Source organism: Equus caballus, chromosome 7 (genome assembly GCF_041296265.1).
Source record: "Equus caballus isolate H_3958 breed thoroughbred chromosome 7, TB-T2T, whole genome shotgun sequence".
In the NCBI taxonomy this organism is placed as follows: Eukaryota; Metazoa; Chordata; class Mammalia; order Perissodactyla; family Equidae; genus Equus; species Equus caballus.
The window spans coordinates 38,832,932-38,859,763 of NC_091690.1; positions in this window are offsets into that span (position 1 = coordinate 38,832,932).

Genomic DNA, 26,832 nt, shown 5'->3' on the forward strand with positions numbered 1-26,832 from the left:
CAAACTCCCATCCACAGTTAACCATCGGGCACCCACCGTTTGTCAGGAACTGCGGTCAGAGCTTCAGAATACTCAAAGACGGAATTTTGAGATGGCCTTTTATGGTTTACAGAGCCTTCTCATCATACTCAAAATAAAGAGGAGGAGGATGGCAAGGAAGGCAAATGGAAGTGCTAGAACAGAGGGATGAAGTTGAGAATGTAAATGTGTATCCATGAAACAACAAAAAAGCCCAAGTTTGCCAAAGAACAGAGCACCACACGAGACTGTTCTGTGCAGCTCTGAGGAAGAATACAATAAGGACTCAAGAAGCTGGACGCTAAATACATGTTTGTACCTCCGGGAGATCCTGCCGCCACAACAGGGCATAAAAATCATGGAGACAGCATTTAAGATGTTACCATGGGCCAAAGACTTAAGACATTTATAATCTCTTATACCTACATTTTGCCTCTAGTTGGGACTTTGCTGGAGACGTTGCTTTAACCAAAAAGAATGAGTCTGTGTGGGAATACTGGGCTCCAAGGCAGGGCAGCGGAGGCAAAGATTACTAGACAGGCAAGACTGTTAACATCCCTCGAGTGCCAGCATATTCTACCTGCATTTGGCAATCCCCCTGAACATGGGTTCAAGAGATCTGAGTTCCAGCCCTGGCTCTGCCACTTGTTTGCTGTGTGGCTTTGGACAGACATCCTAACTTCTGTGAACCTTGAACTCCTCATCCATAGATTGGAGATGGAACATCTGTCAGGCTTGGCTCACAGGTTTCTGTGAGTGAGGCAATACACAAAGTGCTTTGTCAACTAGAAAGCATCAGTGAAACATGGTGTGCTATTGTTAGGATTCTAAGGAGACATAATCCTCCTGCGTTTCCTGCCTCTCGCCCCCTACAAGCTGGCCACTTCTTCCTTCCATGGGACACTCGGTGAGTCAGGGATGGTCTCTCTCCACTGTAGTGTCTGCTTACTACCCCATCTATCTGAGTCAATCATGAAGAGGCACCTGTGACTCTCCTCTGGGGCCCCGAGGCCAGAACTCTTGAGTCCCACATCTCTTAGGCCACCACATATTAAGGGGAAACACCCTAGCCATATCTTACGTATATTCCTCTTGCCAAAAACCACAGAGCCAAGCAAACTATAAGAGGAATAAAGTCCTGCTTGGTGAATTTGGGTTTTGCCGTTCTTTTGTCAGTGGTTGGTGCCACAGCTGCTGCTGTGCCATTGTTTATCCAGCCTATTAAGGTTCTCTTTTCCATAAGACATTTTTCTTGTATTTCATCCAGAAGTGACTTGTTCAGAGCCCAGGACTGCTAAAGAAGCAGGGCCAAGCCAAGGACCTCCTCATGTTTACTCAAGGAAAGCCCATATTAAGGGAGAAACTTATGCCTAGGTGCTGAAAGAGCACAAAGTCAGTTCTCATCCATCTCTACACTCAAGCCCCCTGACCAGGTTTCTCTCTTTCCCCCAAGGAGATCATGGATTGTGAAATGCCCTAATGGAAAAACAGCCACAGGGCACCAGCTTAACTGGATTCTATCCAAAATCATTACGTCATGAAAAGTTTCTTCCCCCATGTACATACAGGCTGTTTTCCAGCACTTTCCAGGGAGATGGGGCTGAGAAGGCGGGTTAGAAAGTGCTTTATAGCCAGGGAGATGTACAATCCCCCAATTCATTGCTCTTGGCTCTGGATCCTCTCTCATTAATAAAGGGTTATTCCCCAGCCCCGAGACACTGTGCTCTCGTCTTGTCTGCCCCTGTCGTCATCATTCCTTTTTACTCATTTAGAGGGCTTTTGACATGAGATTTGCTAAATTAGCCATTTGCATTTGTCAAATTTCACAAAGCCCTGAGTAGAGCGAGCCCTCTCATGTTGGGAATGAAAATAATGCTATCTCTTACAGAACAAGCTACAGGCTGGGCACCCCAGGAACGGGTAATTCAACCAGGAGAGGATGGTGTGATAGAGTGGAATGAACACTAGTCTGGAAGTTCTGGTTCCAGCTCTGTCATGAAATAACAGCTCACTTGTAGGGTCTGGATAGAGCACGAAAATGATCACCCAAGTTACAGCTGGTTAAAAATTCAGCAAGTCTCTGACAGGACTGGGCCACTGTCAGCCAGACTGGGCTGAATGGAGCACAATTAAGCATGGTGGAACCTAGACCATTTTTCAGGAGCCAGAATTTCATTCCTATTCAGAGAGGAAGGGTAAGGAATGTGGCGGAAGGGTACTAAGAAGTAGGGGTAGGTATAGGTGGGGAAGAGGCAGGTGCAGAGGATGGGAGACAGTAATTTTCCACAGATGATTTGGGAGATAATTGGTCCAGTGATTAGCCCCCCTGTTTAGGAGCCCGTTCCAATGGCCTGGAGTTAACCAATAAGAAAATAAGGGAAGGGGTGGAATCTCAAGAATGAGGTCATTGCCTACTCCTCCGGAACAGGGAAGATCATTAGCAGCAGTGGGTTCTGAGAGAGCTGTGTGGACAAGCCTGGCCCCAGTGCAGGGAAAGGCACTGGGTAAGCATCAGAGCGGGAAGAGTCCGCTGTTTATTGCCTCACCCACGTGAAAATTGCCAGGTTTCAACAAATTCCAGTTTCTTGTATTTGATGCAAGGTTAACTTTTATAAAATATTATGAAGAAATTTATAAATACAAAACAGATATAGCTAGATTTTGTCCAGCTTTGAGAAGCAAGGATCAGATTGTTGAATATTTACCTGCGCAGACTAACCCATCACCTTCTAACCCATGACCAAACTCTTCTGGGGAGAGCATCTATGGCAGTGGGGAATTCCCAAAATTAACCCAATCAGCCTCTGCACAAGATATTAATATTAATGCTATGTTGATATGATATAGATATGTTAATAAGTTTCCTGGTTTCAACACTCCAGCAAGAGTAGGGAAAGTCCCAGGCATAGAACAAAGAACAAAGTTCAATTGCCTTACTTCCCACTCTCATTTTGTTCTTCCAATAGTCCTTGGCATCTACAGCTAGAGAACCCTGGCTTGCTCCCAGGGACCCTCAGAGAATCTTTCGTACAGAAGGGAAGGATCAGGGCTCCCTAAAGGGACCAGACATCCTGCAACACTAGAACCAGGAAGCAATTGAGTCAAACAATAGTCAGGTCAGTTCCAAGAACAGCACTAACATTTTGGTGTGTGTTTTCTAGAAACAAGGACATTTTCCTACATAGTAAAAATGCAACATAAAAAATCAGGATATTAGCTCATATACATTACTATCATCGAATCCCCATACCCATTCCCATTTTGCTTATTGTCCCAATACTGTCCAGGATCACACATTGCTTTAGTTGTCATGTCTCTTTAATCTGGAACATTTCCTCAGTCCGTCCTTGACTTTTGTGGCCAGGCACCTTTGAAGATTACACGACAATTATTTTGTAAATTCCCCCTCTGTGTGGATTTGTCCGATGTTTCCTCGTGATTAGATTCAGTGACGCTTTGTTGGCAGGGATGCCACAGACGTGCCGCTGTGCTCTCCCTGCGTTCGGTTAGATGGTGTGTGATTACACCGCCTTGTTACACCCCTCGGGTTCACTTGATCACTTGCCTAAGGTGGTGCCTGCCAGGTTTCTCCACTACAAAGTTGCTGCTTTTCTCTTCGTAGGTGTGAGACTATTTGAGACTAAGGAAATACCCTAATCCTCATCAAACTTTCACCCCCTAATGCTAATATGCACTGCTATTTCTTGGCTGAATTAACTGCTATGAGGGTTGCCACATGGTGATTTTCTAATTTCATCATTGCTTCTAAGTATATTAGCTGGCATTCCACTGTAAGGAAAATCGTTCTCATCTCTTCATTTATTTATTCATTTATATATTTATATCAGTACAGACTCATGGATTCCATTGTATTCAATGAGATATAATTGGTTACTGACATCATTCATTTTCATGTTCAGATTACACTGATTTGGTCATGGGGAGCCCCTTCAGGCTGGCTTCTATGACCTGTTCACTTGTCTCCGTCATTCTTTGAGCACTTCCTTACTTCCCAGCACAACAAAATACTTCAAGGTCATTATTTTTTTTCCCTGCCACATTCATGGAATCAGTCATTTCTCCAAGGACTCCTGACTCCTTTTAGTGGGGAATGGTACTTAGAGACTAAGATCTGAGCACTATGTCTGCTTACTGCCATTGGAGTATCACTGTTCCCGGGACCTCTCAGTGGAGAGGGTACACAAACACACACACACACAGAGCACACACCACACACATTTAATCTATTGTGACAGAAAGCAGATCAGTGGTTGCACAGGTGGTGGGCAAAGGTGGGAGAGAGGAATTATAAAGGCGTATGGGGAGACTTTTGGGGTAATGGATATATTCATATGTCAAAACTTATCAAAATGTTCATTCTAAATATATGCAGTTAATTATATATAAATTATACTTCAATAAACCTGTTACAATTTTTGACATCCCTGGATTCACCATGTGAGGAAGTGATACTCTACCGATGTCTACCCCTGGCTTCTGAAGTATTGTTTAAAGAAAAATAATGAGTAGAATTTTTAAATCAAAAAATCCCTCTTAGATTCAATAAATGTAAAATAAGAGTGATTTTTAAAATTCTCTGAACATTTTTATTAAATTAAGATATAGAATACAGGTTTTGGTTTTTCTGGAATTTTTTATAAGGTTTAATAAATGAGAATGTATTCTGAACACAAATTTTTGTTCTAAATATAAATGAATTCTCTAAAACAGTGATGAGTAAAGTCAATAATAACTGCAAGCAAATTCACTTGCATGCATGAAAAACACTTAGTAATTTCTTTTACAACTTTGTGACCAAAAACATATACTTCAAATATACGCTTAAAAATATCCGATATGCCCTTTGACCCAGTAATCCCACATCCAGTAATTTCTCCTGGGAAAGAAATCAGACACACACCCAAAGATATAAAGATAAGTATGTTCATTACAATGTTATTATTAACATGAAGAACTGTAATTAATCCAAATGTCTGATAAATTACAGTAGAACAACACAATAAAACTTCAAGTAGACATCAGACTATTGCACAATATTCAATGTCATGGAGGAATGTTCATTGTCTATTTTAAGTGAAAAAAATAATATGAATATAATTCCATTTCTCTGGAGGGAGGAATAAACACGCAAAAAATATATGTATATGTGTGTGTGTTTTTAATATATATGTGTATTTTTTATATGTATAAATAAACCAAAATGTTGATGGTCATTACTTCTGAATGGTGTATATTTTCCTTGGTGGTTTTCTATATTTTCCAACTTTTATCTGATTGTATGTGTGTATATATGTATCCGTATAAGCCCATCATCCCTTATCTATAATTCAGAAATTCAAAAAAATCTTTCAAAATGAAAGTTTTTCATCAAGTTAGTACAAACTTGTTTAGTAACAAAAACCTGGACTGAACTGGCATGAGCCTTTATGTCGTCTGTAATTATTAGTCTTTACACGGTCTGGACCTATCCCATTTAGTGTGGGCATGCTTATAGTTCACTGTAGAAACGATGCTGTCCCAGAACTCCTGGAGATATTACATAATATTCAGTATATGTATCATTCTAATGTCCCAAAATGTCTAAACGCCAAAGCATCTGTCCCCAAGGGTTTCAGATGAGGTATTATGGACAATATTTTGTGATTAGAGGAAAAAGAAGGAAGGGAGGGAGGGAGGAAAAGAAGGAAACATTAATTATCCGGGTGGAATAAAAAAGCCCTGGAAGGGGTGTGAAGGGCAAATATGTAATAAGAGGTTAAAATGTAACTTGCTGTGGTTTCTGTCAAAATTCTTCAGCCAAAGGCCACCAGGACCACACGTCAGGTTCATTACTTGTTGCAGAGGGAGAACATGCGGGAACCACAGGGTGTCTCAGGAAGGGGGTGCAGGAAGAACTTCCTATAGGATTTGAGCTTTGGTTTGTGATTTGGGGGAGAGTCTAAGGGAGGAGAGGTTCCCTCTAGATTGGGTGCTATCAGAAAGTGGGGGCAATTCTATGACTGGGTATCTCAGGAAATCGTCTCTCTCAGGAGGGGAGACTGGAGCAAGGACAGGGCTGTAACTGGTAAGGGAGGAGCAGTCATTTCTTTCAGCCAAAAGGGGGGTGTTTGGCATTTTGTGTGAAGCACAGTGACTTGTTCTTTTCTGCGCTTAGACACAATTATGAGGTGGTTATGGTGATGTCCAAGCCCTCTGAGGCTGGTGTTGACGTCCACCGGGAGCGTACCACAGCCCAGCTGTGAGGGCCAGGCCAGCTTCTGTGTGTCAGAGGCCACACTTGTTTTCTTTCTCATTTCAATGTCAGCTGAGGCCCAGAGCTGTGAAACAAAGGGTGTCAGAGGCCCCACATTCTAAACAGGGGTGACAGAAGATCGGCGCAGAGCTTGCCAAGCATGACCCAAATTGAATCCAGTGACCCTCAGCCCATCACGCACTTGTGGCTTGAAGATCAACAGGCACAGACGGGAGAGTCAGGACTTCGTTAGAGGGAGTATCACTCGTGGAGGCAGGAGGTGCTTCCCCTCACCCTCAGCCACAAACCGTGAAAACGCCCGGAATGCGAGAACCTCAGACATGTCTAAAGGCGAGAGGCTGGCCAGCTCCCCAGCTGCAGAGAGGGGGGAGAAGGTAGACCGATAAGGAGCGCTGTGGGACCCTGAGGACAGTAAACAGCCTTGAGCGAAGAGTACCACCTTCAGGGCAAAGGGGCCCAAGAGACGCTGTCTGCTGTGGAGAGGGCGGCTGGGGGCAGGGGATGCGGGGCCTCAAAGGGACCAGACACAGGTGGGCTAACCTGGCCCAGGAAACCACAGGAGCTCTGCCTCACAGAGACCACCAAAGCCAGATGACATCTGTACCCTGACCTCTCCTGCTGCCCCTCCTCCAACTGTAGAGAAGCCAAAAGCAAACTTCTGAGCAGAGAAGGAAGAGGGGAAAGGAAAGGCGGGAAGATAGTGAGGAAACCGTCTGTCCCCTTCCCCCTCGCCACAGGTCTCCCAGCCCAGACAGGCCCCCGCTGGGGGACGGGACAGGCTCGGGACCAGGCCAGAGACTGAAGTTGGAATAATTCAGTGGATGTGACTTTATAATACCTCCAAAACAAGATTTCTGAATATTTGAGAGGGACCAGGAAAGTCACAGGATCGACCAATGACATCAGCCAGGAGAGGAAAAAGAGATTCAGACAAGGGCAACGGAGTGAAAGAACAAAGTTGCTCTCTGCTTGCACCCGACACACAGTTTATTCGAGAAGTCATTACATATACGCAGTGATATGCTGGTGAATTTTTTTTAATTAATTAGACTTTTTTTTAGAGCAGTTTTCGGCTTACAGAAAAAATCGGGCATAAAGTCAGAAAGGTCCCATAAACTCCCTCTCCCCTGCCAGCCACCCACAGTTTCCCCCATTATTAACATCTTATCTTTGTGTGGTGAGCCTGCAATAGTGTAAGACTGATGAACCAATACTGATATACTATTACTGACTAAAATCCATGGTGTACATTAGTGTTCATTCTTTGTGCTGTGCAGCTCTGTGGGTTTTGACAAGGGTATGATGATGTGTATCCACCCTTACTGTATCATACAGAGCAGTTTCACTGCCCTAAAAATCCTTTGCACTCCACCTATTCATCCCTTCTCACCTCCCCGCAGCCCCTGACAACCACTGATGTTTATACTTTCCCAAAGTTTTCCTTTTCCAAAACATCGTGTCGTTGGTATGGTACAATATATAGCCTTTTCACACTGGCTTCCTTCACTTAGCAATATCCATTTAAAGTTCCTCCATGTCTTTTCATGGCTTGATAGCTCATTCCTTTTTATCACTGAATAATATGTTGTACATATTCCAAACTTTGTACTCCACAGTTTGTTTATCCTTTTGCCTATTGAAAAGCATCTTGGTTGATTTCTAGTTTTGGCAATTATGAATAAAGCTGCTATAAACATTTGCATGCAGATTTTTGTCTGGACATAAGTTTTCAACTCATTTGGCCAAGTTAGCAGGAGTGTGATTTCTGGATCATATGGTAAGACTATGTCTAGCTTTGTAAGAAACCGCCAATCCGTCTTCCAAAGTGGCTGTACCATTTTGCATTCCCACCATCAATGAGTGAGAGTTCCTGTTGCTCCACATCCTCACCAGCATTTGGTGTTGCCAGTGTTGTTGATTTTAGCTGTTCTCGTTGTTTTGCTGGTAACTTTCTTATATCAGCTTTCCAGTGAAGGGAAGACCTGAATTGTTTCTGATTTTCATAGTGTAAATACGCCCACCATGGCCAATTTCAAGCAACCAAAGCAATGTCACTGAAGGCAGAGAAGGGAAGAGATGTTCAGGGATCTGCACTGGCTCCAGCACACCATTGCCTCCACAAATGCTCAGTACAGAGAGTGGGCTTAGCCATTCTCAACAAATCCTTCTGTCACCTTCTTAGACTGGATGCCCACTACTTGATCATTGAGGGTTGATGTCCCGGTGCTCAGCGTGGGGAAATCATGTGAGTAGCTTTCTCTCTAGAACCCAGGCTTAATTAGGCCGATTTCTGCCTTAATGACAATGATGCTAAGGGTGGCAAGTGGGTATTTGGCAATCATTGAGTGATTCCGATCAATGCTCGGTGGTACAGCAAATCTTCCAGGCTCTATAAAATTGTCCCCCCAGTTGTCTAAAATGGTTTACACCAGCAAGACCAAAGCCTTGCCATCTATGCCTTCTCTCTCTATTGTTCTCCTTTTAAAGACAGCTGTTTGGGGAACCCCCTCCTTCCCTTTTCTCCCTCACTTTTCCTTGTTTCTCTTGCCCTAGTTCAAGAGTAGTTGGTGACCATTCAGCAGTGTAATTGAGATAGAGAAATACTGATCTGGAAGGCAGGAGAAGATCCCACTCCCTCACCCAGTCTCTTACTCTGATCCCCACCCGACTCAGTGGCGCCCATAACCATCCTGGGGTCATCCTCTCCATCTCCATAGCCAGTGGGGTCTCCAAGGCTTCTAAGAGGACATCTGAAATAGGTGTTAAGCTTTCTGAAATAAGAAGACAATCGTATGCACACAGGATTATTCTTTAAAACCTCCATGAGGGCTCAATTACATAGTCGATTCCTCTGTTCCTGGAGCATTCTTTCTTAGTCATCAATAATTGAAGTTGGTAATAATTGTTTGACGATTTCGTGTTCAGCAATTATTTGATTAAAGCTAAATTTAGCTTTTGTGTGTGAGATTATGCTTTGAAGGGTGACCAAGGCTCCACAGGAACGAAACAGGTGCAGCTGTGAAGCCAAAGCAGGAGTGTGGGAGCAGGACTCCTGGGTTCTGTGCCCAGTGCCGTCACGTTAATCCTAATCCACTTGCAGAGAGGGAAACCTTTGTACAATTAGCACACAGGATTAGTAGGGGTGATCATCCCAGAGAAGTGAAGTAATTTGTCTAAAAGGAAAACAGCCCCGAAGGCCCAGCCAGTGGCCTGCTCCCTGCTGGCGTCTCCTGCCCGTTCTAAGTGCCCTGCATTAATCCCAGGTCTGACCTTGGGCAGATTGTGCAACCCCTTGAGATTAATTTCTAACCTGTTACCTGAGACTGCAAGCCTTTCATGGTGGACAGGTGGTCTGGCTCAAAGGGTACAGCCATGGGCTGGAAGCAGATGACAGGGAATTTAAAACCAGTTTTGTCACCATTGGTGCTATGTGACCTTGACTGAGCAAAGCACTTAATTTGACCTGTTTCTCTCTCTCCTAAAGGAAGATAATGATGATGATGATGGGCTAGGAAGTTACAAGATGTCCATTGTAACTCCTGAGCCCACAAACATTCTGAACACCAATTCCTTGGCCTATAGGAGTCCTGAGTCCTTCCTGCAGTTTCGCGAATTCCCATGCCTACCTCTTCATGGTTCTCGTGCCTCCAGTTACCTCATTTGTGCATGTTACTTCTGTTCTGCTCCACAGCAACCCAGGTGTCAGCCCCACCCTGATTGCCACGAAAAATTCACTTATATACAAGGACCTTGTGAATTCAGAGAAACTGAATACAGGGGAGATGGCTGCAGAGTGGAGTCACTTCATGCACCTCTCAGCCCTTCACTCTCCTCCCCGGGACCTCCCAGCATGATGCACAACCCCCCCCCCCCCCCGCAAGCTTGTGCAGCACATTCCACCCTGCCCAGGGCCCCTTCAGTTTCAGCTTCTATTCCAAAGCACAGATCAAAGTATTTCCCCAAGAAACCAGCTTTCTCTTTCTAAGGGAGATGCTGGCAAATAAACTTTCCTCCACTTGTTACACTTATGATAACTTCCACGAGTGCACCTTGCTTGTAGGGCACTTTAGAGGCCATCTCGTTTGATCCACAACAACCCTGAGAAGTATGACTTAACAGATAGGGCAACTGAGGCTCAGAGAAGTTAAGTGACCAACATTGCACACCTGGGAAAGGGTAGTGCCTGAGCTCAAAGCCTGTGTTCTCCTTCCACCACCTGCCCCTTGGTTTCTGATGCTGATGATCCCCTCAGGACTGGCCTGGATGAACCCCTGCACCCAGGAAGATGTTGGCAAGCCATCCCCCTCCCTGTCAGGAGGGTGGAAAACCCTACTCCACCCCACCCCAACCCCCGTGGAGAGTCCTGTTCCTCTGACCATCCAGGAAGCAGCAGCAATCTCCCAAAGGCCTTTGTCAGGAGCGCAGGAAACAAGCTGCTCAGCAGGGAACTCGGCTTGGGAGGGAGACTCGCTCTCTGGCTTTTCTCCTGCCTGTATTCGTCCTTCCACATCCCTAATTGACCTCTCCACTCCCTCCTCCCTCGACCCACCGATTCCCAGCCAGGTCCTCCATGCCCAGACAGCAGAGAGAAACGCTGCAGTATGTGGCACAGAGAGAAAGCGAGAGGCAGCAAGGGGCCAGCAGTCGGGAGAGGGCGTGAAGAGCAGAGTCTGGAGGCCTGCAGACACAGTCCAGGGCAAGCAGAAGTAGAAGGTAACAACGGGATGGGACTGCAGTACCCGTGAGTACGTACTGTATGTCAAACCATTTTAAAAATTGACAATCCCCAAGCAATGAGGATGAGAAGTAGGAATATACCTTAGCAAAATAAACCTCAAAAATCTGTTTGGTTTTGGAAGGCAATATATCTCTTCCAGGACTTTTACTCTCTAGTGGAGTTTGGCTCAAGCTGGTCATAAAATGCAGTGGTAACCTCCCAAGCACGCTCCCCAGCAGCTGACGCTGGCGGGAGGTGGCCGAGAAATGCGCTGGGTGGTCTGAGTGAATCAGCCTTGGATTAAAGATTGGCTATGGATAATATACAAAATAAATACCAGCAGAAAGTTGACAGTTGACCGTGCCACCTAAAGCAAAGGGAATGTGAGCGCTGAGGGCAGGGGCTGCAAGACTGCTGTGCAAAAGCAAAGTTTACTTTCAGATCATCAAGTAAATGAAAAGTGTGATTATTATAACACCTTACAGTTATACAGCACTTTACAATTTATCCAACAATTTCGTGCGTGTCATTTTATTTAGAGAACTGAATGGTCTGACTCCAGAGTTAAACTGCCTAGTTTGAACACCAGGCCCACCACACGCTCTCCCATGACTTGGTGAAGACAATTTTCTTCCCCGTCTCCAGTTTCTCACTTGTGCAGTGGAGGTGCTAATGGTACTCATCTCATAGGGTGTTATGAGGACTAAATGAGATACCCATTCATTCATTCAACAAATGGTCTTGAGCATCTTCTATATGACAAACACTGCTCTCACCACAGTGAAGAAATTATGCCAAAAGCTTTCTCTTCGTGAAATGTTCTCTCTAGTGGGGGAGACAGAAAATTGACAGAATAAATGAGTATACTGTATTGTATGTTGATGCAAGGAGGTGATGCAAGGAGGTGATGCAAGCTATGAACAAAATCAAACATGAGCAGGGTCAGTGGGACCACAGGGCCTAGCACCGTGGAAGCACTGGGTAATCATCGGCCGTTACTACTCAGCCTCGCAGCAACCCTGTGTGGTAGACAGGCTTATAACTCACATTTTACAGGTGTTCCACCTGAGGCTCAGAGAGGTTAATGACTTGCCCAGGGCCACACAGCTAGCAAGGGCCATGCCAGGCCTCAGAGTGACTCCCGCTCCAGTGCTCTCTCCCTGTGTCCTCTGCCACTCCACTTGGAGGGGAGAAGAGACCAGCTGTCATAAGGAGCGGCAAAGCTTGGAGGGGAGTCACCCACAGAGAAGCTGCTGTCACCGCAGCTCTGACACCTCCCTCCCCACCCTGCAAGCCGCCAGAACTTGCCAAGCAGGACACTCCGGGACAGCTGACAGCAAGGGCTGGCCTAGGCTGTGAGTGCTGTTAGGAGGCCTGTCCCTAAAGGAGGCTCCTGGATAAGAGTTCCCACGGTGGAGAGGCTGTCAGGGCGCCAAAGGGAAAAACGCCAGCTTGTTTTATTGACTTTCCACTCAGTTGACTCCTCCAGGCCTGTGGTTAGGAGACAATGAACAGAAGGCAGGGAAGAGGCAGTCTTGGCAGCCTGCATCAGCGTGGTCGGGCAGCCCACCAGGGCACCGCCTTCTCTCGGGCCTGGGCAGCCACGGTACAAGATGTCCGTCTCCTGGAGTGGTGGGCAGGGCTCCAACGGCCAGCGCTGCCCAGCAGCCTGTCTGCAAACAGGAAGGGAACAGACTTGGTGCACACATCGTTCAGAAGGGCCCCATCTGGGCTAGAGCTCGGACAGGCCTCAAAGTGGGAGGCAGGGATGAGCTTCCACTCCAGGCTTCATTCTGAGACTCTGCAGCCCTGCTTCTCCACAGCTGGGGCCATCTGACTTTCTCTCATAGGCCAGGCCCCACTTGGCCCTGGAATTAATCTGAACACACTGGGAAGGAGCTCTAAGTCAAGCTGGGATCAGGTACCATTGATACCAGCCAGGGACCTGCCCCCTTGCTCCTGCTTGTACTTCTGGTGACTGGTTCTCTTTATTTTTCTCCATGCTTATCCATCAAGGGAATCCTGATTTCTCTAGTCTTGCTCTTTCCAGACTCCTCTCCCATTCATTCATGTGTCAACCTTGTCGCTGGTGTCTGAGGCTCTGCGACCTTTTGACAAGCTTCCAGATGCAGCCTGCCTGCCCACCTTCTTAGGTCTTGGAATAACACCGCCTCTGCTGATATCTGTCCTAAATCCCACATTGGATCACCCCAATGTGACTGCCATAGCGGTCTCTCCACCTGACAACCATGCTCTGCCTGGCCAGATAGGAGCTCCCCCAGGGATGTGGGGCCTGCATACTGTCCTCATACTATTGTCTCCACCCCAGGGAGCACACTTCCAGGTCCCAACCTGCGTCCTACCACCGCACCTAACTGGTCCCTGCCGGACAGTGTTCCAAGATAAGGTCTGGGTTTCCTAGCTCTGAGAGCAGCATGAAGATGGAGTTACATGTTCTGTTTTGTAAATATATATTTTTTAACTTTTATTACAAAAATTCAAACAATAAAATGTGTACAAAGTAAAAATTAATAGCTTCAAAATAGGTAAAGAGAATCAAAAGGTACAAACTTCCAGTTAAAAAATCCGGGGATCTAATATACAGCACAGTGACTATAGTTAATAACACTGTTTTGCATAATTGAAAGTTGCTAAGAAAGTAGATATTAAAAGTTCTCATCATGAGAAAAAAATTTTGTAACTATGTGTGGTGCCATTGTGATCATTTTGCAATATATACAAATATTGAATCATTACATTGTACATCTGAAACTAATATAACAGTATATGTCAATTATACGTCAATAAAAAATTAATAGCTCCTCCCATACTCCTCCTCCTGAATTCCAATCCCCAGAAGAAACCACTCTTAACAGTTTGGTACGTCTCCCGCCTCTACTCTTTTACACACACGCACACACAAACACACACACACTCCACATAGAATTCTTTTACACAAACAGGATCATATTACGCAAATTATCCTGCACCTTGCTTTTTGAATGTAGTGAGCCCACTTTTTTCTACTCGGTGCATTTAAAGCTAACTCATTGCTTTCGTGGCTGTTCTAGTATTCTTTGCAGAGACATCCCACAATCAGCCCCTACTGATGTACAGCTAAGTTGTTCCCCATTATTCACTATGACAAACAATCCTGCAGTAGACATCTTTGTGCCTACATCTTCTTGTACTTCTGTCTTTCCACAGGGTAGTCCCCAGGAGTTCTTGTTACCCCACTTTATTTTGCATCCTTTGATGATTAGTGAGGTTGGTAAATTTTCATCTGTTGGTTGGCACTTTGTATTCCTGCTGTGCATTTCTTGCCTACATACGCTGAGTCCTGTAGCAAGGCTGAACTCTCCAGGCTTCCACTTATACAATCCCTTGGTCTCAGTCCCACTAACTCTGACCTTCCATTGCATCAGCCCAGAGTAGAATCTACATTTCTCATGCCTAGTTCAGCTCTAATAGGGCCATGGTATATGCTCACCTCTCTCATAAAGCTTCCCAAACAGGTGAAGGACCCACCATCCTCCTGCCCATCCATGCTCCTCTTCAGAGCCATACAGATCCTGAGGAAAAGAAGGCTCCACTGTCATCCCGCTGATGGTGGAGGCAGCAGGCTCTGAGGGTTCGAGATACATGACCACATGGGGATGGGTGTCTCAAATGAAAGATGAGGGATCCAGGAGGGGGCTGTGGAGGAACATGAGGAGAGCCTGGAGAGATGTGGAGAATGAGAGTAATGAAGAAGTTTTGTCATGGGCCACTTTGCAAAGCCCTGAGTGAAGAGGTCTGATCCTAACTCTTCTTCCCTCACTCCCTACTGGGGGGCAAAAGGTGATGAGTGAGCTAAATAACCTTACCTGTCCTAATTTTCTGATGATGTGTTGCTTGATGATACTCCTAGAACCCTTTAGGGAATTATATACTTGACCTGGGGAAGACAGGTACAGTGGCATTTGGGACACGGGGGCAATACCCAACCTCAGCAAGCATCAGCCCTTCCCCTGCAGCAGAGGTGATTACAGGCCCGAGATAACTCCGTTAGCTTCAGAGGCCTTAAGACCCCTTCCACTTCCTCCTCTCTGCTCCCCATGAGAAGCTAGTAAAGGACAACCTCCTGCAGGGCAGAAGGACCCTGCTGAATGAGTTATACTATTACAGAAAATCCCCGTACTCCAACCATGCAAACCTAACCTCTCGCGGCATTTTGAAAACTTCCATCCAGTCCTGTGTGGTCCCCTCTCCTCAGACCTTTTCAGAGGCCGTGAGACCGGCTCTTGCATTGAATGACCAAGTGCCCTTGGACTGCAGCCAAGGCGGATGCTTGGACGGTGATCTTGGCGTTGTTCCTGGGCCACTGTGGGCAAATGTGGGATTGTGCCCCCTCGTAGCTGACACTTCATTATCTCTTCAGAGTAAACATGTGAACTTCACACATTAAAGAGTCACTCTAGGTTTAGAAAATACCTAAAGAAGGACAGGAATTGACAGTTATTGATGTTTCCTTATGCCATCTTCAGAATAACCTGCTGTGTTAGGGATTATCACCATCCTCATGGACAAATAAGGAAAATTGAACTTCAAAGACATGATGGGACTTGTGGCTGTCCCATAGAGGTGAGTGGGAAAGCATGGATTCGAGCCCACGTCTCTAATTCTGCATCCTGAACTCTTTCCATTGCACCAAGTTGACTACATAATCTGTTAACCATCTTTCCTAGCAGTAAATAATGAGCAAAACTAATTTGTTTTACTTTCCCCATCTCTCTGTTCCCATAAATAAGCATCCCAAGTGGGCAATGCAGAAAGAAGCAGAGGAAGGATGGGGAAGTCAGTCCACAGGCTGCAGCATGGCCCACACAGTAGGACTGACACCAGTGCCAACTCATGGTTAGGATGGCAGGCGGAAGGGAGGCTGTCTGAACAGACGCATCCTCTCATGTTCCAGCCCCCTTTCCTGTGTTGCCTTTAGAATCAGTGACATCCCAGAGAGCTGAAGTGGGTAGGAAAAAAGCGACAAATTCAAACTCAGAGACAAGTTCAAAACCAGCCATGCTAAGATAGGGAGAAATTACATGCCTCAGTTAGAAAGGAATTAGCCACCTCAGTGTCACATACGTCTAAAACGGAAGTCCCTCACCAACAGGGCTTTAGGTAGCTAGCCTGTAGTTTCACTAATGAGTAGTAAACAGTGGTGTGCTAGTAAATGTTTAATAACCAGCTCTCCAGGAAAAATAAAAGCCCTGAGTTATAGCAGCATTTGCTTCATTTCCATGGTGTAAATACTCCCCATGGGATGGGATGTCGTTGACTGTGGAGTTTGAAAGAGACGCACACGACCAGCTCTCAACCAGCACTGGCAATCCAGTGCAGTTGGCTCCAGCACACCACTGGTAGCGTGGAGGACCTCAGACCAGGGAAGGGGATGGGACTCCAGAGAGAGGGGGAATTAGCACCTTGCATACCCCACATTCTTCTCAGCTGTCCTTCTTCACTACATGGGCAAGATCATACTCACCCATAGGTGACGAGGCATTTGAGTAACAGAAGTAAGGAGTGCGGGGATAAAAAGATACTAAGCAAGAATAGTCTCTGTTGTTTGAAAGTCCTTTTTAAAGAGAGCGGTTGATTTCTTTTATTGTCTCTTCCAACCCCCAAGCCCAAATCTGAGCCAGGATGAGCTCTAAGGGATGAATTGGTGGAGACCTCCACCTCGTACAGCTGGCTTTATCCCCAGACCACCCTTTTCAAGGGCCACCAGTTTACCCCTGATGGTCTCAGCACAGGAAACCTGTGCTGTGTAGAAAAAAATCTATTTAAGTCACTCTCCTGCTTAAAATCTTTCCAGCCCTTCCTATCTCTTTCACATGGTTTATAAGGTCACTTGTGGTCTGTCCCCTGCCCATCACCACATCCTCACTTGTCTCTTTTGATTTAAGTTCTAGTCATAATGGATGTCTACTAGATGCTCAAACTGCCCATTTTCTGACTCAGCTTCCTACCTTTCCAGAGGCTGTTCTTTCTACCTGGGACTCTCTTTTCCCCACCTCCCAGACTACCCCAAACTCCTCACCAGTTCTCCCAATTAGCCCCCTTCCCCGGGGAGGCTTGCCTCTTCCCTCTAGCTGAGATGAGATCTGGATGTCCTAAGTTACCCAGATCCCGTATTTCCTTCATTGTATCACTCAACACGCATTGCTGCTATTACTCGCTTATTGTCTATTTTCCCTGCAAACTATGAACTCCTTGAGGAAAGGGACCTTGTCCACCTTGTTCATTGTGGTGTTCTGCTGCCTAGAATGCTGTTTGACACAAAAAAGCATTTGGTAAATAGTTGTGAAATGAATCCCAAACTGCTATTTAATACTGCATTCATCAAATATTTTTAAGCATCTCAGCATGCTAAGAACTGAACTAGGCCACAGAGATTCAGAAATCAACAGGCATCGTTGATGCTGCAGAATGTTCTCCACTTCTTCTCATAACACACTAAGCAAAAACAAGAGCCATGGAGCAAATGAATGCTCCTGCCGCTCTAATAGGGCGGCAAGCAGGTGAGAGGTGAGAAGGAAGACGAAAACTGTGGATTCCAGCTATAAATTATACAATTGCTTGGCATTAAAAAATTATTTTAATGCATCAAATATTAAGTCATTCGTACGCTCTGCAATTACTTTATCTGTCATCAGCACACTCAAGCTATTTGAAGCAGTGACAGATGGAAAGGAGTCCACGCCAATTTTTCCTGCAGGTGTGCATCTGGGCTAGAGGGGAAGAATCTGTACGTGCAGTTTGGGAGGGGAAGGGGTAGGATGACCGAGGTTATGAAACTGGAGCTTATGTGATAGGCTTGGCAAAAAATAAAAATTACAAATTTGCATCCTGGAGAGCTGCAGGGCATTGCACTCCCTGGGAACTCAGAGTGGTAATCAACTGGGCAGCTCAAGGGAGGTGAAACGGCATGGTGCCCACATAACAGAAATGAAAAACCAAGGCCCAGCAGAACTAAGGGGTGAGGCAGAGCTAGTGACCAGACCCAGGAGCTCTGGCTCTTCTCACTATGTTTTGAGCCCTAATAAACTCTCTGAGGGCAGCAACCTGGAGAAAGTCAGGCAAATGGGTAGGGGAAGCAAGGAAAAGGGCTACAAGATTGCCTAGGGACTAGGGTTCCTCAGAGGCCATCAGGTGAGGGATGGAGAGATGGAGGAAGGACCAGACTCAACATGTCTGACCCAGGACAAAGGATTTTCTAGAAAATTTTCTAGTACGAGGTATGAGATCCCCTCTGGAATAGGTTGAATGGTACCTTTAAACCCAGCCTGATGGAGAACTTCCCGGGTCTAAGCAGGTATTCCTGCCAGGTGGCATTACACATCAGCCCATATCCCACTTGTCCCACCTCCTCCCCCAAACTCCCAGAACTTGAAGACCTGCTCCAGACACAGCATCTTTAGCTGCCTGCTGACGAGGGCTCCTATTCTAGAAGGGCAGAGCTGACTCCCATCTCCTCCTCTTACCTCATTATGATTCCACACTCAGCTACTCCCATCTCCTTCCACAGTCTGTAAGTTGTCCAATCACTTCGATTTCAGATCACACTATCTTAACTCTCCTGATTAACTTTGATATCAGAACTCACCCCTCCCCCTTCCTTCCAATCCCTTCCTCATAAATATGGACAGGTAAAATGACCCCTAAGGCAGACTGAACCCCACCTGTACCCTACCGCAGCCACACACACACTTAGTGGTGATGTGACCAACTGTAAGGCCAATTCCCTTTGCAGGATTCACTCCCTCAAGCAATAGCCTATCGGGCACAAGGTGATGCTGGCTCTCCTCCATCCTCCCAGGCAGAACAGGAGAGAAATGACTGAAACTATGGCATGAAGGAATTGAGGCTGATGTGAGAAATAACTTCCAGCTCCTGGAGCTGTATAGTCCCGGCTTAAAGATCGTCTCAAAGTGCCTTTTCCATGTGACTGTGGAAGAGGTTTTTCAGGTCTGGAGAAGCTTGGGCAGGGCCTTGCCTGGCAGACGGATCAGGTACGTTCCCCACACCAGGAGGCTCTCCCCGTGACGGGCAGCGGGCCACCGTGCTGAAACTCAGTGGCCAAATGGCCAAAGTGCCAAAAACCAACTGACTCTCAGCAAACTGGCTTTCAGGGAATGGATCCAGAAGCGCACAGCAGGGCCCAGCAGGACGCCCACAGGCAGGGCAGAGGGGGTCCCTGGTCCTGCAGAGTACAGCACGTGTAGCTCAGATGAGCACGTGCAAAATTCCATTGCTTTGATTTGGTTTAAAAACAATATTTGACTTTTTTTTAGAAATTTCAATAACATTTGCATATTTCTCAAAAGAAGCCATGGGTTTTAAAAAATTGAAAAACTTTATTCTTGGATAAAGTACATCTTTATTGAGCAAAGGATGGATTGAGATTCCTGCTTTATTCATTCCTTCATTTATTCCTTTCTACAAGAAGCAGGAGCTCATTCCAACCACGGGCAAAGCACTCCACTAGGCCTGGAATTACAAAGATGAATAAAGCCCAGCGCCCGGCCTCGAGGAGGGCATAATCTAAGAAGGGGAGGAGGCAGCATGTCTGCAACTAGTTACAGCTCGGGCAGGTTCTGGAATGTAGGGCGCCTTGGGAAGAGGATGGAGGGACTCATCGGCCTGGCAGGAGAAGGAAGCATCTGCGGGGCAGGAACATTTGAGCAAGTTCATGAGGAGGCCTGGCAGAGCATGAGTTTGGGACCTGATAGTTTCGGGAGCAAGCAAAATGTGCAAAAGTATGGAGGCTGAACCATCATCACGTATTCCAAAAATTCCCCGAACGCGTCTATGACTGAATAACAATGGGAGAGCAGGGGGAGCCGATGCAGGGATGGGCGGGGGCAGGGACAAGACCGTGGAGAGCCTTGTCTGCCAGGCTAAAGAGGTACAGCTTTGTTACGTAGGTGATAGGAATCCACTGGAGAATTTTAAGGAGAGGAGTGACACAATTGGATTGAAATCTGGAAAAATTGCCCTATGAAGGAAGGCCTCGAGAGGAGGCAAGCTGTGTGTATAGGGAGCAAGGAGAGAAATTAGGAGACTATTGCAATAGTCTAGGTGGAGAGGTCTGTATACTGGAATCGGTTCCATATTGGAAATCAACACATCTTCATCATCCACCGCAATTGTGAATCCAACGATCTTAGACTTCATGGAATTTCCAGTGGGAGTTGAGAATAAAATTGGGAGAAAAAATGCAGAAACTCCAGGAAAAAAATATGCAACTACTGCAAGATAGAGAGACTCAGACACATAAAGAACAGCTTTAGGAAAGAACATAAGGAATTTAGAAGAAGCTGGGCAGAAATATCCTCCTGTTCCACGAACAACTTGGAGCTGTATTTCCAAAAGAATGCTTTAGGATCCTTGAGTATCTGAGTTTTACGGAGGCGCTGGTAGAGAGTCATCTCCTACACTGCCTGGAAGCTGCTTCTCTGCAGGATCCCCAGCCCACGGGGTTTTGTTCACCGGCTGGCTCTGCTCGCACTCTATGCAGGTCATGAACAGAACTGACCTTCCCAACTCAGTGGCTCGAGCAGATCTCTGCCCCAGGAGGCCAGGTTCCCTGGCAGGCACTGGCTCCTGCGTCACACCTGAAGTCAAGAGAGAATGATGCATCCTTCTGAATGGATTGGGCTGAGCTGGGAGACCAAGCCCTTGTCAGTTACGTGCCAAGAGGGCAGTTCTGAACCTGCCGGGCTGGGTTAGTCATCACCCTTGTAAAATAAAATACGCCAATAAGTAATACAGGACAAATTAATTAAAGGAAATGGGAGCATTGCAGGGCACAGTATGAACTGGGTGATAATTATTAGCAAACACAGGAAGCAGCGGGTGAGCACCCCTGACTCCCAATTCATGGACACTAAGCTCAGCCCTGAGATCCGTGCCTCTGGAGGTCAGCAGGAAACAGTGGGGCCCACGTGACCAAGAGGCCCACACTCAGCCCTTGCCCCATCAGACTTTTCTAAGCACCTGTGACCCCGGGTCAGCTACAACTCCACCTCTCTGGCGGAAGAACCACAGGCTTCTCCCTACATTTTTGATGGGGAAAACAAAACCTATGAAAACCAGGCTGTTGCCTCGGCCGATGCCCTCCCCACTTCCCCAAGCAGCACCCCCGGGCGCTGGGCGATTACCCCAGCTCTCTGACATCCATTCACATTGATCCAGACCAAATTTGAAGGGCCTGTGGATAAAACTTTAGAGATGATTGGAGACAGGGACCATATCGAACTTGTAGTTAAACTCTCATATTTTTTCTCTTTTGCCATCTCACTCACCTCCTCACATATCACATAAACTACGTATCTCTCCACTAGCCCTGCCCTCTCTCTCCCTGGGTCCTGAACAGAACTGACCCTCCTAACTCAGAGCCACACAGCGCTTCTACCTGGAGGAAAGCGCTCTTGACAAGCACTGAGAACATGGCAGGCGCTGCCCCCTTGCCTCTGCCGATGTCAGGACAGAGAGACACATCCTTCTGAATGGAGTGAACCCAATTTTGAGGCTAAGCCCCCGAGAGGGTGGAAATGTTGCATTTGGTGTTTATTACCTGTTATCACACTCTGTCATTAAAGAGCCACAAGAGAGCTGTGTTTTGCTGACAGATGCAGTCCATGAGCCTAGAACAGCGCCTGGCACACGGTAGTATCAGTAAACATTTTGTTGAGGAACTCAGTGAAGTCATGGCAATAGCTTTTCAGGAGTGCGTTGTGTAAGTTATGTAGAACTTTAGGTGACACAGCACCCACCACAGTGGCACTTCTGGGCCCCATCTGCTTCACTGCACACCTATGGCAGCAGGAACTGTGAGGAAGAAGGAAAGGAGAGGGGGCCAGAGCAGCCTGTGTTCAAGCCAAGCCCGTGAGGCTGCTGGGGCCCTTGTGAACTTGCCAGAGGCTGTGAAGGGATGAGACTAGACGTCGGTCAGATCCGAGGGTATCACTGCACCGAGATCCAGGGGTTCTGAGAGTTATAGCGCCTCCCCTGAACCACATCTCCAAAACTCAAGTTTGTTCCAGTGCAGGCCCTCAGCACTCCTAGCACAGACCCGCTAATCTTGCCTTGTGGGAATGCAGTGAGCGGCAGGTTCAGCGCCTGAGGGAAAGCCCCTTCGAAGAATGCCAGTCCCTTGCCCTCTGACACAGCACAGTCCCAGGTCCCCAGCGCTCTGAACGCCTCTGGTCCACTTCTGAGGCTTCTCACGCTTCCTACCAGCAGCAGCCAAGCCATTGTCTCCCCGCAGGAGGGGAGTGCACTTTCTCCTCCCGAGTCAAGACTCGGAGTGGCATACCTGCTCTGACACTGTCTCTGGTGGAAACAACTGGGATGCAAAATACTGACAGATCACAGGCGGAGAAAGAGTTCCTCAAGTGAGACTGAGAGCCTTGAGAACCATTCCCTGGTCACAGACACCACCGCTTTAATCCAGTTCTCTGGTTACAGGCCAAATGGAGTTTAGTCGCTTCCTTTAATGAGGCTGAAAGTGCCAGAATATGCTATTTGTGAAGCAAATGGGGCCCCTTAGGAAGAGTGGCAGGTCTCTACGGTCACCTCCACAGAGGCAGCAATCTGATTCTGCAGGGAGGAGGTCCCCCTGGAAGCCAGTACCTCTCCACATTACCTGTGCTGCTGGAGGGGAACAGAACATAATCAATTTGGCTTGTTTGTCAATGAAGCCATAAGCTTGAGGGGGAGAATCCCCCTAAGTTCTTAAGCTAAAACCCAATGTGACTGCCTTCTAAATATGTCTCAATTCCCTCCACTTCTCTCCACACCATTACAATCCCCGTCAGCTCTCGTCTGGGTGACGACAACCACTGCCAGCTGGGCTCCTGCCTGCAGTCTTGCTCCCTTCCGATTCATTCACCACTCGGAGTGGAAAGATCTGCCCTGAATGCCTTCCCTAAAGCCTTCCAATGGTTTCCATTGTCCTTAGGGTTGAGTTCAGCCTCCTTAACGTGATCTGATCCCTCCCCACCACTCCAGCTTCCTTTCTTACCCACTCCTCCATCTCTTACCCACGAAAGAGCCGTACTCACTCCTTTCCATTTCTCCCGGACACCAGGCCTCTACCCCTTCCAGGTCTCCCCCTATGCTAGTTCCTTTATAGCAACATTCCCCCTCCCTCCCTACTGCTTTCAACCACCTCTCCAATTTCTAACTCCTGCTTATCCATCTAGTCTGCTGCCTTCAGGAGATCTTCTCTGATCCCCAGACCAGGTTACATGCCCCTGCTGTCTATCACCGTCTGTCTGAACTTAGCCCATCTTAACCCTCATTAACACTTCATAATGGCAGGCTTCCCACGTGACTGGGAGCCGGCCCTGGGGGTCTCATCTGCTCACCACTGCTTTACCAATGCCCAGCACACTCCTAGATCAATAAATGAGAGCTAGATTAAAACGTAAACTCATTTTCAGAACGGCTATGACTGTCCACCTCTCTACTGCCCCCTCAAAACTCCTGTCCAATATTAGCCTTTAGGTCCAGGCTCATTCCATCTCTGGGGTCCTCCTCCTTCAATCACGCTGGGCCAGTTTACCTGTTCTACTTCCCTGTGGAATATCTGCCGTGGTCACTTTTCCTTATCGGCTCACTAACTCAGCCTCATATTCCTCCCTGAGACGGTAAATTCCATCCCACCAAGGAACTCACAAGTTCCCGGAAACATTGAGAAATGCTGAAGAATTGGCTACTTAGCTTTTCAAGGCTGTAGGGAGGGCTGGCACGCCCCCTAGAGGCGACAAGGAGTACTTTTGTAAAAATCATCTGGCCCTCCTCCTGGATCCCTGTCGGCAGTCTCCGGACTCCCCAGAATCACTAGGTAGAAATCTGCAGACTGTTGGAGTCCTCCAGCCCCGCTGCCTAAATTTACACGTGAAGAACTTGGCCCATAAAATCTTAAAGAGGAGAGAGAGGGAAAATATTGTTCCGACGTCCTTCCTTGTCCCTCCCACCACTCCCCCCACCCCCACCCCTCCAGCATTCTAAACCAACCCTCCTACAAACTCACCCTACTGTAAATTCAAAGGGAGTCCTTCAAGGCAAACCCCTGGGGGTGGCCACAAGTCAGCTTTCCTTTCCCCTCAAACAGGGTGAAGAATTGTAATTGCCATTGATGAGAGCTTGTCTTACAGCTGAGGAAACAGAGGTCGAAAGTATCACATGAGAGCCGAGGTGCTTTTTGGGAGAACATTCAGGAACTCTATTCTTGTATCTCTTTTCCAGAATTGTGCAAGATGGAATAGCATTGATAAACCTCATTTTTAACAGATATCAATCCTCTATGTAATGACACACCTGTAACACAGGTGAAATTTAGCAATCCTGTGAAATGAGAAATATTTGCTTATAGGCATTTTATGGCACCCACATGATACAATTAATGATATGTTCAGAGATTTCTCTTAAGTCAGATGCAGTGCTACTCCACTTCTGCTAAGTCGAAAAGAGATGAACCTATTTCACTGCCAATACTCTGGGGAGATACTAGGATTTGAGAAAGGAGAAGGGGAGCTGAGAATTTAATAAGAATTATGTGTAGCAGAGTGCTAACTGCACAGGGGTGAGAGTGGACAGTTACCACAGGCAAGAGACTCCCTTGATCACGCATGGTGCGTGCCATTTATCAGATCACTTTTCTAACACAATGCAACTGTGAGTCAAGACGTTAAATGTCTGCGTAGTTTGAACACTCAGTAATCTATATCAGTGTTTCTCAAAGTGTGATCTACAGAGCACTAAGCAGTCTCCAAAAGTCTTGGGGTCTGTGAGGTCAAAACTAACCTCAAAATAATACTAAGACGTTCTTTGTCTTTTTCGCTGAGTTCACAGTTGCACTGGTGGGTAACACTGCTGGTGCCTTAGCACGACTCAAGCTCAACACCACACGTCCCTGGTGCTCAGTGCATTCTCGCTTGCCACGCACTCACGGGAAAACAAAAACACACCAGCTTCACTTAAGAATTTCCTTGATGAAAAAGTAAAAAATATTAATTTCATTAAATCTTTTAAACCTGAACTCAATCCTTGAGTACACTTTTTTAAAATGTCACACACTACACATAGGGCACTCTTGTGGGACACTGAAGGACCACCCTGTCCAGGGGACAAGCAAGGGAGGATTACTGAACTGCAAGCTGAATGAGCGGCTTTGTTCCTGGAACACTATTTTCACTTGTAAGAGTGACTGACAAACAAATTATGCTTACTCAGACATGAATATTTAGAGACATTTTTGCAAAAATAAATAAAATGAGCCTGTCACTTCAATGAAAGCAATTGATGATATTTGTTACCAATGATAAAATTTGACCTTTCAAGCAAAAATTACAATTTTGGAAAACTTGTAACTGCCACTGGAAACTCGACAGATTCCCAACCCTTAAAGACTTTTCCAGTGAAGTCAGTGGTGTTATTAACAAACGTGATATTTTTTTATCTTGTACAATGAAATTTGTCAACATTGGGAAGATCTGCATAACTCAGGGAGTCGTCATTTTCCAAATGGCCAATAGATGATGTTAGAAAATCATGCATGGGTAGAGACTCATTCGACTGCATGACTGACCAGTGGATTTCAACCTAACAGAGTGTGAAACTCATTGACGTGGTTCCAGACCCCACACTGCAACTACCCTTTTAGAATCTAAACTCGTCAATTTTTCGTGTAGAAAAATATTCATAATTATCCATTAAATACTTCTCCCCTTTACGACTACATGTCTGTGTGGAGCCAGATTTTCTCCATATATTTCAACTGAACCACATCACAGTACATTTTACTCAGGAGCAAACCAGGAGAAATAGCTGTCTTCTTTGAAGCCCAGCCTCAGAAAGAATTGCAAACACGTACAACCATGCCACTCTCCTCAAGAAAACCCCTTTGCTTTGGAAAATATAGTTATTTTTTATGAAAACATGTTCTTTATGTTAACATATAATGGGTTTGTCAATGTTATTTTCAATTAAGACTTTTTTAAATGTCTCAGTTTTAATTTCTAATATATATGAACGAAGGTGCTTCTCTCCACAGTAGCTGTAATTTAAATCAACCTTGTCACTTCCCAATTTAAAATCCTTCAATGGATTCCCACTGCAGTAAGAACAAAACCCAAACCCTTTTCTGCAACCAACGAGGCACCCAGCAAGGCCCCGGCCACACTCTGTGGACATCGGTGCCCCCACCCCGAGCTCCAGCACAGCCCAGGGCTTTCTGTTCCAGAGCACGCTGAACTCGCTCTCACTTCGGCCTTTTGCACTGGACTTTCTCCCCAGATCCTTGCGTGGTGGCCTGGTCCTCGTACAGGCTACCATCACCGCCTCAGGACCCTCTTCCAAAGCAGCACTTATGTGTGCACTTATGGTACACCCTGAAGTCATCTCCCTTATTTGCTTTGTGTCCATGGTCACTGCTGTCTCTCGCACAGGAATAACAGCTTCGTGAGGGCAGGCGCTCGTCTGTCTTTTTCATCTCTCTCTTCTCAGCCAGTAGAACAATTCCAGGCGAGTCATAGGATCTCAGTAAATGCTTTTGCGTTATTAATCTTTCTTGTGCTAACAGAGGCTGTGGAAAGGGAGGAAAACTGAGTGGGAAGACTCTGGACAGACACATCAGGCAAGAATCAAAAGTCAGGTGACAACAGTGGTGGAAGTGCCTCATAAATTGCTTTGCCTAGTGTCACCGTCTCACAAGGGGCCTCGGGAGAAATCTCCCTACTATGGCACAGGAGCGTACAATCTCTGCTTCTCATAT